This window comes from Triticum aestivum, chromosome 7A (genome assembly GCF_018294505.1).
Source record: "Triticum aestivum cultivar Chinese Spring chromosome 7A, IWGSC CS RefSeq v2.1, whole genome shotgun sequence".
Classification (NCBI taxonomy): domain Eukaryota; kingdom Viridiplantae; phylum Streptophyta; class Magnoliopsida; order Poales; family Poaceae; genus Triticum; species Triticum aestivum.
In genome coordinates this window covers 550343875-550357334 of record NC_057812.1, presented here as the reverse complement: position 1 = coordinate 550357334, position 13460 = coordinate 550343875, and positions in this window count along the sequence as shown.

Here is a 13460-nt window from a genome sequence, read left to right as displayed (position 1 = left end):
CCTATTCTCTCTTATTTTACAAGGTTTGCTCGAAGAGGGAGAATGCCGGCAGCTGGAATTCTAGGCTGGAAAAGGAGCAAATATTAGAGACCTATTCTGCACAACTCCAAAAGTCCTGAAACTCCACGGAAGTCGATTTTGAAATATATAAAAATATTGGACGAAGAAAGCACCAGAGGGGGCCACCCACTATCCACGAGGGTGGGGGCGCGCCCTACCCCCCTGGGCGCGCCCCCTATCTCGTGGGCCCCCTGGCAGGCCTCCGGTGCCCATCTTTTTCTATATGAAGTCTTTGGCCCTGGAAAAAATCAGGAGGAAGCTTTTGGGACGAAGCGCCACCATCTCAAGGCGGAACCTTTGCGGAACCAATCTAGGGCTCCGGCGGAGCTGTTCTGCCGGGGAAACATCCCTCCGGGAGGGGGAAATCATCACCATGGATCCTCTCATCGGGACGGGGTCAATCTCCATCAACATCTTCACTAGCACCATATTCTCTCAAACCCTAGTTCATCTCTTGTATCTGATCTTTGTCTCAAAACCTCAGATTGGTACCTGTGGGTTGCTAGTAGTGTTTATTATTCCTTGTAGTTGATGCTAATTGGTTTATTTGGTGGAAGATCATATGTTCAGATCCTTTATGCATATTAGTACCCCTCTAATTATCAACATGAATATGATTTGTTGGTAGTTACGTTTGTTCCTGAGGACATGGTAGAAGTCCTGCTATAAGTAGTCATGTGAATTTGATATTTGTTCGATATTTTGATGAGATGTATGTTGTCTTTCCTCTAGTGGTGTTATGTGAACGTCGACCACATGACACTTCACCATTATTTGGGCCTATGGGAAGGCATTGGGAAGTAATAAGTAGATGATGGGTTGCTAGAGTGACAGAAGCTTAAAACCTAGTTTATGCGTTGCTTCGTAAGGGGCTGATTTGGATCCATATGTTTCATGCTATGGTTAGATTTACCTCAATACTTCTTTTGTAGTTGCAGATGCTTGCAAGAGAGGTTAATCATAATTGGGATGCTTGTCCAAGGAAGGGCAATACCCAAGCACCGGTCCAACCACATATCAAATTATCAAAGTACCAAACGTGAATCATATGAGCGTGATGAATACTAGCTTGACGATAATTCCCATGTGTCCTCGGGAGCGCTTTCCTTTATATAAGAGTTTGTCCAGGCTTGTCCTTTGCTACAAAAAGGATGGGTCCACCTTGCTGCACCTTGTGTACTTTTGTTACTTGTTACCCGTTACAAATTACCTTATCACAAAATTATCTGTTACCGATAATTTCAGTTCTTGCAGAGAATACCTTACTGAAAACCGCTTGTCATTTTCTTCTGCTCCTCGTTGGGTTCGACACTCTTACTTATTGAAAGGACTACGATAGATCCCCTATACTTATGGGTCATCAAGACTCTTTTCTGGCGCCGTTGCCGGGGAGTGAAGCGCCTTTGGTAGGTGGAATTTGGTAAGGAAAAAATTATATAGTGTGCTGCAATTTACTGTCACTTGTTACTATGGTAAGTAATCCTTTGAGGGGCTTGTTCGGGGTATCTTCACCCCGACCAGTAGAGAAAAGAGTTGCTCCTCAACCTACTAAACCTACTGAAAATGTTTACTTTGAAATTCCTTCGGGTATGATAGAGAAACTCCTAGCTAATCCTTTTACAGGAGATAGAACATTACATCCCGATTTGCACCTAATCTATGTGGATGAACTTTTGTGGATTATTTAAGCTTGCAGGTATGCCCGAGGATGTTATCAAGAAGAAGGTCTTCCCTTTAACTTTGATGAGAAAGTCATTTACATGGTTTAGGCTATGTGATGATATTGGATCATGGAACTACAACCGATTGAAATTGGAATTTCATCAGAAGTTTTATCCTATGCATCTGGTTCATCGTGATCATAATTATATATATAATTTTTGGCCTCACGAAGGAGAAAGAATTGCTCAAGCTTGGGGGAGGCTTAAGTCAATGTTATATTCATGCCCCAATCATGAGCTCTCGAGAGAAATTATTATTTAAAAAATTTATGCTCGGCTTTCTCTCAATAATCGCTCCATGCTCGTTACTTCTTGTACTGGTTCTTTTATGATGAAGACTATTGAATTCAGATGAGATTTATTGGAAAGAATTAAACGCAACTCTGAAGATTGGGAACTCGACGAAGGTAAGGAGTCAGGTATAACACCTAAGTTTGATTGTGTTAAATCTTTTGTGGATACCGATGCTTTCCGTGAATTTAGCACTAAATATGGACTTGACTCTGAGATAGTAGCTTCTTTGTATGAATCATTTGCTACTCATGTTGATCTCCCTAAGGAGAAGTGGCTCAAATATCATGCTCCCATTTAAGTAAAAGTAGTTGAACCTATTGAAGTTGAAGAAAAGACTATCACTTATAATGTGGATCATATTGTTCCTACTGCTTATTTTGAGAAACCACCTTTTCCTGTTAGAATAAAAGATCATGCTAAAGCTTCAACTATGGTTCATAAGAGTAACACTAGAACACCTACACCCTCTGAGCAAATTAAAGTTGAACCTAGTTGCTATGGTTAAAGATCTCTTGGTCAATAATATTGATGGGCATGTTATTTACTTTTGTGATGAAGCTACTAGAATTGCTAGACCCGATACTAAAGATAAACATAGACCTGTTGTAGGCATGCCTATTGTTTCTGTTAAAATAGGAGATCATTGCTATCATGGCTTATGTGACATGGGTGCTAGTGCGAGTGCAATACCTCATTCTTTATATGAAGAAATTATGCATGATATTGCACCTGCTGAGATATAAGGTATTGATGTTACAATTAAGCTTGCCAATAGAGATACTATTTCACCAGTTGGGATTGTTAGAGATATTGAAGTCTTTTGTGGGAAAGTTAAATATCCTACTGGTTTTCTTGTTCTTGGTTCCCCACAAGATGACTTTTGTCCCATTATATTTGGTAGACCCTTCTTGAATACTGTTAATGCTAAGATAGACTGCAAAAAGGATATTGTTTCTGTTGGTTTAGGGGATATGTCTCATGACTTTAATTTTGCTAAATTTCATAGACAACCCCATGATAAAGAATTTCCTAGTAAAGATGAAATTATTGGTCTTCCTTCTATTGACGTGCCTCCTAATGATCCTTTAGAACAATATTTACTAGACCATGAAAATGATATGTTTATGAATGAAAGAAGGGAAATAGATGAAGTATTCTTTAAACAGGGGCCCATTTTGAAACACAACTTGCCTGTTGAAATTCTAAGGGATCCTCCTCCACCCAAGGGTGATCCTGTGTTTGAGCTTAAACCATTACCTGATACTCTTAATATGCTTATCTTGATGAAAAGAAGATATATCTTGTTATTATTAGTGCTAACCTTTCAGAGCAAGAAGAAGAGAAATTATTGAAAACTCCAAAGAAGCACCATGCTGCTGTTGGATATACTCTTGATGATCTTAAGGGCTTTAGTCCCACTCTATGCCAGCACAAAATAAAATTGGAGAAAGACGCTAAACCGGTTGTTGATCACCAACGGCGGTTAAATCCTAAGATGAAAGAAGTGGTAAGAAAAGAAATACTAAAGCTTCTGGAGGCAGGTATAATTTATCCTGTTGCTGATAGTCAGTGGGTAAGTCCTGTCCATTGTGTCCCTAAGAAAGGAGGTATTACTGTTGTTCCTAATGATAAAGATGAATTGATCCCACAAAGAATTGTTACAGGTTATAGAATGGTAATTGATTTCCGCAAACTAAATAAACCTACTAAAAAGGATCATTACCCTTTACCTTTTATTGATCAAATGCTAGAAAGATTATCCGAACATACACATTTTTTCTTTCTAGACAATTATTTTGGTTTCTCTCAAATACCCGTGTCAAAAGAGGATCAAGAAAAGACCACTTTTACTTGCCCTTTTGGTACCTCTGCTTATAGATGTATGCCTTTTGGTTTATGTAATGCACCTGCTACCTTTCAAAGATGTATGATTGCTATATTCTCTGACTTTTGTGAAAAGATTGTTGAGGTTTTCATGGATGAGTTTTTCGTATATGGAACTTCTTTTGATGATTGCTTAAGCAACCTTGATCGAGTTTTCCAGAGATGTGAAGAAACTAATCTTGTCTTGAATTGGGAGAAGTGCCACTTTATGGTTAATGAAGGTATTGTCTTGGGGCATAATTTTTTTGAAAGAGGTATTGAAGTGGATAAAGCTAAAGTTGATGCTATTGAAAAGATGCCGTGTCCAAAGGACATTAAAGGTATAAGAAGTTTCCTTGGTCATGCTAGTTTGTATAGGAGGTTCATTAAAGACTTCTCAAAAATTTCCAGGCCTCTGACTAATCTTTTACAAAAAGATGTTCCTTTTGTCTTTGATGATGATTGTGTAGAAGCATTTGAAATACTTAAGAAAGCCATGATTTCTGAACCTATTGTTCAGCCACCTGATTGGAATTTACCCTTTAAAATTATGTGTGATGCTAGTGATTATGCTATAGCTGTTGTTCTAGTACAAAGAGTTGATAAGAAATTAAATGTTATCCAATATGCTAGTAAAACTCTAGACAGTGGCCCGAGAAATTATGCTACTACTGAAAAAGAATTTTTAGCAGTTGTATTTGCTTGTGATAAGTTCAGATCTTATATTGTTGATTCTAAAGTAACTGTTCACACTGATCATGCTGCTATTAAATATCTTATGAAAAAGAAAGATGCTAAACCTAGACTTATTAGATGGGTTCTCCTACTACAAGAATTTGATTTGCATATTATTGATAGAAAGGAAACTGAGAACCCCGTTGCAGACAACTTGTCTAGGCTAGAGAATGTTCTTGATGACCCACTACCTATTGATCATAGCTTTCCTTATGAACAATTAGCTGTCATAAATGCTTCTCGTACTGCTCCATGGTATGCTGATTATGCTAATTACATTGTTGCTAAATTTATACCACCTAGTTTCACCGTTCAGCAAAAGAAGAAGTTTTTCTATGATTTAAGACATTACTTCTGGGATGACCCACACCTTTATAAAGAAGGAGTAGATGGTGTTATTAGACGTTGTGTACCTGAGCATGAACAGGAACAGATCATACGCAAGTGTCACTCCGAGGCTTATGGAGGACACCATGCTGGAGATAGAACTGCACATAAGGTATTGCAATCCGGTTTTTATTGGCCTACTCTCTTCAAGGATGCTCGTAAGTTTGTCTTATCTTGTTATGAATGTCAAAGAATTGGTAATATTAGTAGACGTCAAGAAATGCCTATGAATTATTCACTTGTTATTGAACCATTTGATGTTTGGGGCTTTGATTATATGGGACCGTTTCCTTCCTCTAATGGGTATACACATATTTTAGTTGCTGTTGATTACGTTACTAAGTGGGTAGAAGCTATTCCAACTAGTAGTGCTGATCATAACACCTCTATTAAGATGCTTAAAGAAGTTATTTTTCCGAGGTTTGGAGTCCCTAGATACTTAATGACTGATGGTGGTTCACATTTTATTCATGGTGCTTTTCGTAAAATGCTTGCTAAGTATGATGTTAATCATAGAATTGCATCTCCATATCACCCACAGTCTAGTGGCCAAGTAGAACTGAGCAATAGAGAGCTTAAATTAATTTTGCAAAAGACTGTTAATAGATCTAGAAAGAATTGGTCCAAGAAACTTTATGATGCATTATGGGCCTATAGAACTGCATATAGAAATCCTATGGGTATGTCTCCGTATAAGATGGTTTATGGAAAAGCATGTCACTTACCTCTCGAACTAGAACATAAAGCATATTGGGCCATTAAAGAGCTCAATTATGATTTCAAACTTGCCGGTGAGAAGAGACTATTTGACATTAGCTCACTTGATGAGTGGAGAACCCAGGCCTATGAAAATACCAAACTTCTTAAAGAAAAAGTTAAAATATGGCATGACAAAAGGATACAAAAATGTGAGTTTAATGTAGGTGATTATGTATTGTTATACAACTCTCGTTTAAGGATTTTTGCAGGAAAACACCTCTCTAAATGGGAAGGTCCTTACGTTATCGAGGAGGTCTATCGTTCCGGTGCCATAAAAATCAACAACTTCGAAGGCACAAATCCGAGGGTGTGGAACGGTCAAAGAATCAAACATTATATCTCAGGTAATCCTATAAATGTTGAAACTAATGTTATTGAAACCGTAACCCCGGAGGAGTATATAAGGGACACCTTCCAGAATGTTTCAGCCTCCGAAAAGGAAGAGGTATGTGGTATGGTAAGTAAACCGACTACAAAATAGTTCTAATAGCAAATTTTCTCCGTTTTGGAATATTTAAGAAAAAAGGAAAATTAGAAGTAGTCTAGAAAGGACACGAGGCATCCACGAGGGTGGAGGGTGCACCCTACCCCCTGGGCTCGCCCCCCTGCCTCGTGGGCACCTCGTGTGCCCTCCGGACTCCGTTTTCTTGCACGATACTTCCTTTGGTTGGTAAAAATTCATTATATAATCTCCCAAAGGTTTTGACCACTGCACCATGCAAATATCCTCTGTTTTTGTTTCGAGCTGTTTCTGCAGCAGATCTAGAGCAAGATGTCTTCTCAAGAGTCGGTCGGGGAGAGTCAGGTGTCTCATCCGATACGCGGCCAGGAGAAAACAGTGATGCTGACCACTTTGGGCCATCGATGGAGGAAGAGATGGAGGCCGACTTAAAAATGATAGATGCCATGGAGGAGGATCAATAAGTTACCTCTCATCTCCAAGCCAGATTCATGATGGAGGAACTTCAGAGCTCAACAATTCCAAACTCGGTCATCCCTCCCAATGTTAAATTTCTTTCTTATGAAAATATGAAAAAGAGTGTTACGTGTTCTCTCGCAGCTATGCAACATCCATGGGTGAAAGGAGCTTTAGCCGTCACGGGTACGCTCCGTAAGGAAATAATGGATCTCAAGAAGCAAGTCAATCAGCTCGAGGAAGAGAATCATATCCTAAGGGGCATCATCGCTAAGAATATCACATCACCACCTCTGAAGAAAGAGACATAAATACATGGGTATGGGCACTCCCCTTGGCAACTTCCAAGCTTGAGGGAGTGCCCCGGTATCATATCACCATCACACTTCTATCTTTACTGTTTTTCTTAGTTCAATCCTTTTGGTTATATCTTGATCTAGTAGAATAAAGTTTACTATGATCTAATTTTGAGTTTTGCTTTATGATCATTCTATGTAATCGAATCCCTGAGCTATATATAATAAATATTAGTTTTGAGTCAAGGGCTTGGTTATCTTGCTATGATCTTGAGAAAAAAAGAGAAAGAACAAAAAGAAATAAAGAGATCATATTTATCTTATGGAGAGTAATGACTTCACATATAAAGAGTATGATGAATAAAAGTTGTTGAGAGTTGACAAACATAGTTTTAGTCATCGTTGCAATTAATAGGAAGTAATAAAGAAAGAGTGGTTTTCACATATAAATATACTATCTTGTACATCTTTTATGATTGTGAGGACTCATTAAAATATGACATGCTAAAAGGTTGATGTTGGACAAGGAAGATAATGTAATGGATTATGTTTTCTTACATCTGAAATAAATTATATTGTCATGGATCATCCAACATGTTGAGCTTGCCTTTCCCCCTCATGCTAGCCAAATTCTTTGCACCAAGTAGAGATACTACTTGTGCTTCCAAATATCCTTAAACCCAGTTTTTCCATGAGAGTCCATCATATCTGCCTATGGATTGAGTAAGATCCTTCAAGTAAGTTGTCATTGTTGTAAAATTGCTCTCTGAATATGTATGATCTATTAGTGTGGAGAAAATAAGCTTTATACGATCTTGTGATGTGGAAGAAATAAAAGCGACAGACTGCATAATAAAGGTCCATATCACAAGTGGTAATATAAAGTGACGTTCTTTTGCATTAAGATTTCGTGCATCCAACCATAAAAACACATGACAACCTCTGCTTCCCTCTGCGAAGGGCATATCTTTTATTTTTGTCCTATACTTTATACAAGAGTCATGGTGATCTTTACCTTTCCTTTTTACGTTTTATCCTTTGGCAAGCACTGTGTGTGGGAAAGATCCTGATATATATAGCTAATTGGATGTAAGTTATCATAAACTATTATTGTTGACATTATCCTTGAGGTAAAAGGTTGGGAGGCAAAACTATAAGCCACTATCTTTCTCTGTGTCCGATTAAAGCTTCATACTCATAAGTATTGCGTGAGTGTTAGCAATTGTGAAAGACTAAATGATAGTTGAGTAAGTGGACTTGCTGAAAAGCTCTTATATTGACTCTTTCCGATGTTATGATAAATTGCAATTTCTTCAGTGACTGAGATTATAGTTTGTTAGTTTTCAATGAAGTTTCTGATTCATACTTCACATTGTGAATAGACTGTTACTTTAGCATGAGAAATCATATGACAATATATATACACACACACACACATATATATATATATATTGTTGTTCTAAGAATGATCATGATGCCCTCATGCTTGTATTTTATTTTATCGACGCCTCTATCTCTAAACATGTGGACATATTTTTCGTTATCGGCTTCGCTTGAGGACAAGCGAGGTCTAAGCTTGGGGGAGTTGATATGTCCATTTTGCATCATGCTTTTATATCGATATTTATTGCATTATGGGCTGTTATTACACATTATGTCACAATATTTATGCCTACTCTCTCTTATTTTACAAGGTTTGCATGGAGAGGGAGAATGCCGCCAGCTGGAATTCTAGGCTGGAAAAGGGGCGAATATTAGAGACCTATTCTGCAAAACTCCAAAAGTCCTGAAACTCCACCGAAGTCAGTTTTGGAATACACAAAAAATATTGGGCGAAGAAAGCACCAGAGGGGGGCCACCCACCATCCAGGAGGGTGGGGGCGTGCCCCCTGTCTCATGGGCCCCCTAGCAGGCCTCCGGTGCCCATCTTTTGCTATATGAAGTATTTCGCCCTGGAAAAAATCAAGAGAAAGCTTTCGGGACGAAGCACCACTGTCTCGAGGCGGAACCTTGGCATAACCAATCTAGGGCTCCGGAGGAGTTGTTCTGCCGATGAAACATCCCTCCAGGAGGGGAAAATCATCACCATCGTCATCACCATCGATCCTCTCATCAGGAGGGGGTCAATCTCCATCAACATCTTCACCAGCACCATCTTCTCTCAAACCCTAGTTCATATCTTGTATCCGATCTTTGTCTCAAAACCTCAGATTGGTAGCTATGGGTTGCTAGTAGTGTTGATTACTCCTTGTAGTTGATGCTAGTTGGTTTACTTGGTGGAAAATCATATGTTCAGATCCTTTATGCATATTAATACCCCTCTGATTATGAACATGAATATGATTTGTGAGTAGTTACGTTTGTTCCTGAGGACATGGGAGAAGTCTTGCTATAAGTAGTCATGTGAATTTGGTATTCGTTCGATATTTTGATGAGATGTATGTTGTCTTTCCTCTAGTGGTGTTATGTGAACGTCGACTACATGCCACTTCACCATTATTTGGGCCTAGGGGAAGGCATTGGGAAGTAATAAGTAGATGGTGGGTTGCTAGAGTGACAGAAACTTAAACCCTAGTTTATGCGTTGCTTCGTAAGGGGTTGATTTTGATCCACATGTTTCATGCTATGGTTAGGTTTACCTTAATACTTCTTTTGTAGTTGCGGATGCTTGCAAGAGGGGTTAATCATAAGTGGGATGCTTGTCCAAGGAAGGGCAGTACCCAAGCACCGGTCCACCCACATATCAAATTATCAAAGTACCGAACGCGAATCATATGAGCGTGATGAAAACTAGCTTGACGATAATTCCCATGTGTCCTCGGGAGCGCTTTCCTTTATATAAGAGTTTGTCCAGGCTTGTCCTTTGCTACAAAAAGGATTGGGCCACCTTATTGCACCTTGTTTACTTTTGTTACTTGTTATCCGTTACAAATTACCTTATCACAAAACTATCTGTTGCCGATAATTTCAGTGCTTGTAGAGAATACCTTCCTGAAAACCACTTGTCATTTCCTTCTGATCCTCGTTGGGTTCGACACTCTTACTTATCGAAAGGACGATGATAGATCCCCTATACTTGTGGGTCATCAGCCATTGGTATAGTTGAAAAGTTGCTGGTGGCGAGCATTATTTACCATGCGCCACTGATAAGGGTTCGGTACTGGCAACCGGCCACAGATGCATGCCACTGGTATTTTACAAGTTTCAATGATGACCATTTTACGTGCTTGTCACCGGTGAACTGGGCTATAGGCAATTGTGTAGTAGTATCGTACCATTTGTTGGGGACCAATGTTTGTTGGGCAAAAAGCCACCAACGTTGTCTTTTTTTGTAGCAGTCTTACCTAATAAACTGGTCTTTGAGCTTGCACCACCATTTGACGATGTACCTCCCTTTGATGATGCAGGACACTTACATTGATGAACAATATCGGATCCACCCCATAGTAGCTTCATCCGCTCAAAGTTATGGATCTCTTTGTTCTAACAACTGTGCATTCGCAGGATACCACTACACATTACAAACAATAATAAGACCGACAATTAGAACTATGACACTACCTTCTAACTAATTGAATTCGTAATATAATTTACCTTAATGTGGTGGGTGTAATCCTTTAGTGGAAACCTTATTACTAGCGATGAAGTGTTCACGGGTAACATATGAAGGCGTGCCTCCGTGTTTTGAGTTTAAGCACCCTATTCCACCTATCATGCAACCTCAGAGGTTCTACTTGTATTCCCCCCAGGGCTCCTTTTAGGGTGCCCTGTGCTAGATTTCCTCAATACTCCTCAAGTGGAACTACTGAACCCCACCCTCTAATATAAGCCTAATTCATTGTAATAGCACTTCTCAAAATCTCATGAGACATCAAAGGAGTAAACCCACGAATAGAAGGATCAAAAGACATGTCTGGAGAAAAGGATGGGAGAGAGGCTAACACACTAATGCAACAGAACATATGGGTGAGGGCATTTTATAGGACAAGGATGTTGCAGAACAGGGCCGGGGAGAGGTGTCGGCAAAACATTGAGAGGGGAAGATGGACGGAAAGAGAGAAAAAGATAAACGCTAGGAAAGAGAGGGGGAAATGAAAAAGAAAATAAAAAATGATTCCTGAGTGATGTTTATCAGGCACTCGACAAAGAATATATCGTAGGAAAAATAGAAAATACAAAATGTTTGTCAGGTGTCTCCTGACAGGCACTTGATAAAAAGGAACAATGTTGACGGGGACATGCTCCTTTCTTATAGTAACGATTTTGAGTTCCCCGATGTAGGAGTTTGTAGCAAGTAACAAACTTTTTCCTCAATGAGAAACTAAGTCAATCCATAGAGGTGATATCCCAGCAATAGTGGTAATGTCTGCAACAAAAAATAAAACTTCACGTGTGTCTCTAGCAGTGCTAACAAGGGTGTCAACCTTGTTAGTCTTGCTAGTTGCATAAGATAACTAAAAGATAAAATGGTAGATAATATTTTTTTATTTTTGGAATAAACAAAACTAAAAATAAAAGTGTGTATTCTTATGCTATAAACTAGACCGGTGTTCATAATTTCACCAAGTGTAACTCTCACATACATAATTTCACCGGTGGTAACTCTCAAAACCTTTTTCCGCCATCGCAAGTTTTTGTTCTTCCGCAATCCCATCTGAAGGCCTTTTGCAGTACTCTGCCGGAGGGGGAATCGATCATAGAGGGCTTCTACATCATCCTTGCTGCCTTCCAGTGATGCATGAGTAGTTCACCATAGACCTACATGTTCATAGCAAGTAGTTAGATGACTTCTTCTCTCTGTTTGATCTTCAATCCAATGTTCTCCTCGATGTTCTTGGAGTTCTATCCAATGTAATCTTCTTTTGCAGTGTGTTTGTTGGGATCCGATGAATTGTGGGTTTATGACCTGAATATTCATGAGAAGTAATTGAGTCTTTTATGAACTTTATTATGCATGATTGTTATAGCTTTGTATTTCTATCCGATCTACCGTTTGGTTTGGCCAACTAGATTGATTTATCTTCACTAGAAGAGGTGCTTTGTGATGGGTTCAATCTTGCGGTGCTCTATATCCCAGTGAAAGAAGGGAACAAGACACGTATTTGTATTGTTGTCATTAAGGGTAAAACGATGGGGTTTGTTCATATTGATTGAGTTTACTTTGTCTACATCATGTCATCTTGCTTAAAGCGTTACTCTATTTTTCATGAACTTAATACCATAGGTGCATGCTGGATATAGGTCGATTGGTGGAGTAGTAGTAGTAGATGCAGGCAGGAGTCAGTCTACTTGTCTCGGACATGATGCCTATATACATGATCATTGCCTTGGATATCGTCATAACTATACGCTTTTCCATCAATTGCCCAATAGTAATTTGTTCACCCACCGTATGCTTTGTGTTCGAGAGAGAAGCCTCTAGTGAAAAGTATGGCCCCGGGTCTACTTTAATCACATTATAAATAAACAAAATTCCTTTGCTGCAATTTTATTCCTTTTTTGCAATTTTATCACCATCACGGTCAGGGTCCTTCCATGCATCACCATCACGGTTGATCGCCCATGCATTGATGAAGACTAGCACAAATGCTCGTGCGTTGCAACGGTGGGAAAATACCTGTTCTTATGAACCACGATTTGCTGGGTAAGGAACTATGTCAAGGGAGAATGGCCGTTGATGCAAAAAAATGCATAATTTAATGACCACGACGTAGAGCACATGGGGTATGATTCGGAGTAAATTGAACTGATTGGCAATGTTTTTCTTGCAAGAACTTTCGAACTATTTATCAAATACCATGGTAATATAAAGAACATCATAAGTATTAAAAATTACATCCATGCCGTGTGTTACAACATGGTAAAACTTCATCACACTCTGACACTCCTAATCCAATTATTATGGTTTCTCAAAAAAAAGTATAGTCAAATATCCCTAACATGAGGAAGAATTGTTCTTTCAAGCCGACCATCTCTACAAAACGTCTAACAAAATTATGTAGTTTTGTGTGGGGGGAATACATGCAGTGTTCAACTTGCGGCCCATGCTTCCGTAATGAGTAAACACCATAATGCTCTTGCAAAAAAACAGAAAATCTTCTTACAGTAGAGAGAGAGGGAGTTGATCAAAATGCAATTGTCGGTGTACTAGAATAGGGGTACCCTAGTACCCCGAACTTGTGCACGGGCAGTTGCAGCACCCCGCGGCAAAGGCTTGCCGGGCGAACGCCAAGATCCCCCAAGGTTCCCTTGGAGCCATCCAAGAACACCAGATAATACAACCAGACAAGCAGCAGTAGGAGTGTTATCTCTCCGGAGAGCTCCGAAGCTAGGTAAACTGCTCGTGTGCCTCGCCTTGATCTGCTCTTCGTGCGACCTCCGCCCCTCGCCGAACCGAAAGGGGCCCGGTCCGCCGGCCCCATAGGTGTT